Genomic DNA, 6,000 nt, shown 5'->3' on the forward strand with positions numbered 1-6,000 from the left:
GTGGGGATAACAATAAATGCTGGATAAAGATAGAATAAGATTTTACTATTCCCTTAAGGTGAACATAACAATTTTCTTAGCAAAACAGCTGAGACCTACTAAAAATGTCTCCTATGCAATAGTGTCTCTTCCTTTAAAAAACTGGGACAAAGCGAAGAGCGCCAGATTGTCTCTTCCCCTCCAGCACTTCAAAGAAAGCCATGCTTCCCTCCAGGAGACTCCGATCCCAGTTTATAAAACTCAGGGGGAAAAAAGACCTTTAAAGTAAATTAACATCAGCTGTTAATGAACGTTAAGAGTTTAATTAAAGGAGCGAAAGGCTTGTGCATGGAGGCACTGGAGAGGTGCATCATCCCAGGGTACCCGTGGCCTTTCCCCAGGTAGCACACGGGGACAAGTGCTCTGGGCACGGAGCCAGGCCCCAGACCACTCTGGTGATGCCCAGGGGCAGGGACAGCCTCCCCAGGAAGAGGCCGGGTCTGCCTCCACCCTCAGCATTGAGGACGTTAGTCTCTCATTACAGTTGTCCTTCTGACACGTGTTGTGGTTCTGGATAAAGCAGGTGGTCCTGTATAAAACATCGGTTATCCCTTCAAGTGTTGGTTTATTCAGGTGCTCCTAAAATTTCCCTTAATACACAACACATATTTTGTCTATGTTCAGGCTCTGCCCTGTCCACATGCCGCCTCTTGCTCACCCTAGCCTCTCCCCACCAGCCCCTGTGCACTGGCACGGTGGGTTCAGCCCTTGCTCTTCATCAGCACAATACTTATGCAGTGAACCTAGTTATGCAGTGAACCTGGAGGAGCTCTGTCTGTCTTTCCTCAGCAGTGGATCTGCACCCCATGGTGTGCAGAAAGAGACCTGCAGTGAGGCATTTCTCACCTCCCAAGGCTGCTGCAAGGGCTAATTACTTGACACTTGCCTGCAATGCCCTCCAGAGGATCAAGGTGTGGTTCAGTACACCCATTATGTGGCTCATTACAGGCCTTGGTATTTACTAGACAAGAGAAAGAGCATCCCTGGAGCGGCAACAGCATGAAGAAGCCTCCTTAGCGTTACACACTTCTACTCACACCACCAGAGCAGAAGGACCTGCTGTGCTCAGATCCCCCTTCAGCTAGTCCTGCCATGAACCCTGCACTCCTCCACCAGCTGCTTTCCCTACCACCACCCTCTCACTGGTTTCAGTGGTATCTGGAGATGGAGCAAGCCCTCACTTGCTCCTCAGCACGCTTATATTCCTGTGGTGTTTCACTTACATCCTTCTCATTACTGAGAAGGAGAGTGGAGGGTAGCTCCATACCCCACAGGACACAAGCTGGACTTCTTTGGTGGACGTGTTGAGATCGTAAGTCCATTGCCAGCTTTCATGAACAAGGAATGTAGGTTCAAAAAAGGAAAAAGAAATATTATTAGAAGGACCAAAGCCTCAATGAGTCCCATCACTTCCCCCAGCTGCTGCTGTGTATAATCATTTTCATAGTGTATCAGGAAGTGTGAAATCACCGATTAATTTTATGACTGTGATTTTCATCACAGAAGGTGGGGACGTAAAACCTTTCTCTCGTCAGTGCAGCTGCAGGTTCATTCTCAGCTCCCAAGCCTCCTTCCTTACCCCAGGTACCGCTGGGGAAACCAGTGAGACAAAACGCTGCAAACCAGGTCACCCTTCCTCTTTGACGGAAACACGCAGACAAGCTCCAGTCCTCGCTACAGAACCCCCCAGGGTGCTGGGACATGGAGCAGAGGAAGTTTCCTTCACAGACTTGTCAACAGTGCTCAGTAAATAAATAAAACGTGCGCTTCCCCCAGGGCTCCGCTGCCGGGGGAGGCTCTCTCGCGCCTGCCAGCAGCAGAGAGGCAGGGCTCTGGGCCGGGACCCCCTGGCTGTGAAGCACCAAGTGCCCCAACTCACACCCAGGTGCCTGTGCTCAGCACTCACAGCTCTCTGAGCACTGCGCTGTCCTCAGCCACGCCAAGGGCCTCCACCTCTTGTAGGCCCAATTCAGACAACGCACACTCCTGAGCTATGGAGAGCCCTCTCTGGCCTGCAGAGGCTGAGGGCAATCCCTCCTTGCACCCACCCATGCCCACCAGTTTAGGAGCCCTCCCTTGCTAGAGGTGCTTAGAGACACGTGCATGAGCTCCTGACCAGCCCAACATTACCACAGAGCATAGGGGGAAAGACATAGAGCTTCCAGTCATTTTTAGCAAAGTGCAGATGATGATGAGATAACATCCACTCCTGATCCTGTGGAAATTAGCTGGAATTTTGTCATAGTCAGCACTGTAGTCCATGCTACACTGCTTGAGCCTAGAGAACCAGCGCAGTGGTGGGCAGGAAGCGAAGCATCCTGCATCCAACACCTTCTGAGAGGAACTCTCAGAGGCAGAATGAGACGTGGACTCTGTCCAGAGCAGCACAGCTACCAACCCCCTCGTGGGGTATATCGACAGGCCTTTACTGACAACTGCTGAGTTCATGTCTTCTGCTAAAAACCAAGCTCACAGACAAACAGGGCATTGGTTTGGCCCTGACCTCAAACTGGAGTGGAGGTGATTGCTGTCCCACAGAACTGGCTCAATGCCTCAAAGAGAAGAGAGCAGCATGTGCGGAGACCTCCTCGCACGGCCTGCATCCTCCCTGGGGACCTACTTCCTCCTTCACATGCCACCCTGGCATCGCACTCTGCCTGTTTACTAGTTAGTGAAGCAGGTGGGAAAGCAGCAACAATTCTCCTGCCTCTCTGTTTTGGGCTGGTGTTAGCCATCATGCACGAAGTGACAAGCCCACAAGGCTCCTGCCCTGAGCCTGTACAGTAAGGGAGGCCAGCATAGGCAGCACACACATGCACACGCTGCGTGGCTTCCTCCAGTGTCCAAACTGGACTGGGCAGACCAGAGCACTGGGACAGACACAAACCCCTTGGCCAGGACACAAAACTAAAGCAGGGTTTTATGGGCTAGGATGAAAGGGGAAGTACTTCAAAGACTGAAAAGCATTAATTTTCCTTTTTGCTGTGGTTTTTCCTTCCCCCTTGCTTTAATATGATGGATCACCTGATAATGACAGGCAGCCACTGTGATTGACATGTACATCCCGGATAAAAGAGAACAGGAAATTGGATCTGAGGCTCTGTACTGTATTTCAGTGAGTTCTGGAGCCACCAGAAAGGGACGCTTGGTCAGACTGCTAATGCCATCACATTCCCCGCAGCCACAGACATGCAGTCGTGTGTTCAATTTCCTGCCATCACTCGTTGTGTCTATCGTGCAGCCAAAGAACAGGAGTATGAAGTATATCTGATTTAGAGATGTGCATGAGTGAGGCACAAGCTCTGGCTACAGTAGGAAATTGAAGTGTTGATGAAAATGGTTTTCAGCGGGGAGCTTCCTTGTCTCCTCCCTGCCCACTCCAACCTGTTTTCCAGGGCTTATGGTCACAACTATTGCCACTTTCACCAAGACCTCAGTGAATTGTTTTAATATTGGCTTTTCTAGCCCAACTTCTCTCTGCTGTGAGGAAAGATCTCTCAAAGTGCACTGAGACCTTTCCTCTCTCCCATCCTCTGCTGCCACAGTGGAGGCAATATACTGAGCACAAAACCTTGGTTACCTTCACTCTGACACCTTCTGCATCCTGCAGGAAGAGCTGGTCCGCCAGCTGAAGGGGATGGAGAAGCAAGGGGGACCATAGCAGGACAGGGGAACCTTTGTTAAGACAGAATGAAGTCTCCTTTGGGTTCGGATAAAGGATGTAGCCCTGCAGGAACTGTCAGGGCACCAGGAATCCATTCCTGTTGTGGGCTTTGCAGGGTCCTCAAGGGTTTTCCCAAGCACAGCCAGCCAGTCCTAAATAAAATACCCTGCATGTTTCATGAAAACAATGTATTTTAATTTTAGTTCTATGGGTTGGACAAGCATCCGAACATGCATGAGTTTAAATTGCTTTCCCAAATTTGGGGGATCTGCACCACATCCCATTGAAAAGCTATTTGAGTTGCCACCCTAGCAGAAAAATCCACCCAGCAATAATATCCCTCGCCTCACTGGCCCATCAGGCTGAAATGTAATAGACAAGATATTGATGCAGCAACCTGATGTAATCAAGAGCTATAAAAGGCAAAGCAGTAAATCATTTGGATGCAACAGTCTGTGCACTTAGCTGTTCTTTATGTTTTCTAAAGCATCCAATAAACAAAATTGCATTTACCTACTAACAGTCACACAGGAATTTTCCCTGCAAAACTTGTGTTCTTACAGAACGCAGATGGCAGTAGGGAAGGAAACATCTGGGAAGTAGGTCAAGAAATGTCCAGGATTAAGAATGATTTTTTTCTTTGTCTTCCTTGCAGGCAGATTATCTGAAACTCACCTCACTGATGAGCACAGCTCCCAGAAAAGGCAGCTCTCACTGCTCCTGGGGTTAAAGAGTCAACCATATTCTCCGTGGAACTCAGTGCTCTTAGGACTGAGCATCAAGCACGCTTACAAGACCTAAAATGAGAGCTGCAGCTCTGGGGGAAGCTTGTGCAACACTAACTGGAAACAAAGAGTCAGGTCTGTCTCTTACGCCTCAGTTAGGACCATCAGGAGCCGCCCTAAAGTGATGAAGCTGCCTGGCAGAGGCAGGGATGCTGACTGCAGCGTTCCTCCTGAGCAGGAGCTGCCGGTCCCCAGAGCTGGCAGTTCAGGTAAGCTGGAGAAATGCACATAAGTGTGGCCGCAAAAGAGGTTCTTGCGGGAGGACCAGGAGGCCAGAGTAGTCTCCACAGCACAGAAGCAGGTCGCAGCCCCCTCCCTGCCAGGGTCTCAGTGTTTCAGCATGACCTGTGGAAACACAAAGCCTTCTTATAGATTTCAGGTATGCAGAAGCATATTTTTGTTCCAGCCCATGAGACAAGCTTTGCTTTTCCTCCACATCTCAAGACTTTGGTTTCCAAATAAAGAATCAGTCAAGATATACAGAGGGTAAATGAGATCAATAATTCCTATCAGCTTCTAAAGTGACTAAAGAGACAGCTCAGGAGCTGGAAAGAGCTGTAGATTAGACAGAAATTGAGGCATTTTCTTAGCTGCTTCTGTACAAAATTCCTGAGAGCAAAAGGAAGACGGAGCCTTTCTTTGTCTGCTTGGCCTCAGTAATAAGGCGAACCCTGATGTCTCAGGAGGGATAGCAAACACCAGCAGCACTTCAGGTTTCCTTAGGAGCTGTGGAGCATCTCACCAGCATCACCCCAGCGAATTCACTGCAGGTGAGTGCTATTGCTCTGACAGCAGCACACAAGACAAAACTTGCCAGCAGAACCAGCCAGGCTTTGTGGTGGTTGTTTGGTGGCCAAGTGTCCCTGACAGCTGTGGAGCTACAGTAACTTACCCCAGCTGAGCATCTTCCCCATTGGCTGACATTTAACTGCCCTGCTTTTTCCAGGATTTATCAAAAACTCAGGCACTCAAGGTGACTCATCCCCAGCTAAGCCAGAGCAAGCAAGAGCTGTCACGCTGCGCAGTGCTCTGGCTGCCCAGGGGGGCTGTCAGTAACACAGAGTGACCGGGTCCTCCCTTGCCTTATTAACTGGGGCAGCAGCAGCGTATTGCAGGGCATCAGCCAGGTTGGATGGACCCCTCCTATGTAATAGAGATGGGGATGAGGAGGAGCCACTCCCTGCGTGTTGAACTGGGGGAACAGTCACACTAATGCTGCAGCAAAATTCAGATATGTATGTACAGAGCAGCCCAACTAGCTTGCATGGAGCTACATCATGATAAAAAGGAAGAAAAACCCTAATTATAATCACTTGTCAAGTAACTGGCGCTTTCCCCCCACTCTCCTCCCTTTTCCTTATAGCCTGTCAGTCTCACTGTCAGCCTGCTCATGATTTTCATGTTTCTGCAGCATGTTTAGACTAAGGATGAAGCTTACACGTGAGCAGGTGAATTAGGGGCAGCGGAGCAGTACCCAGCAAAGCCTGGAGGAGGAGGCATGTGCTCCCAAAG

This window comes from Anser anser (assembly GCF_964211835.1).
Source record: "Anser anser genome assembly, chromosome: 5".
Classification (NCBI taxonomy): Eukaryota; Metazoa; Chordata; class Aves; order Anseriformes; family Anatidae; genus Anser; species Anser anser.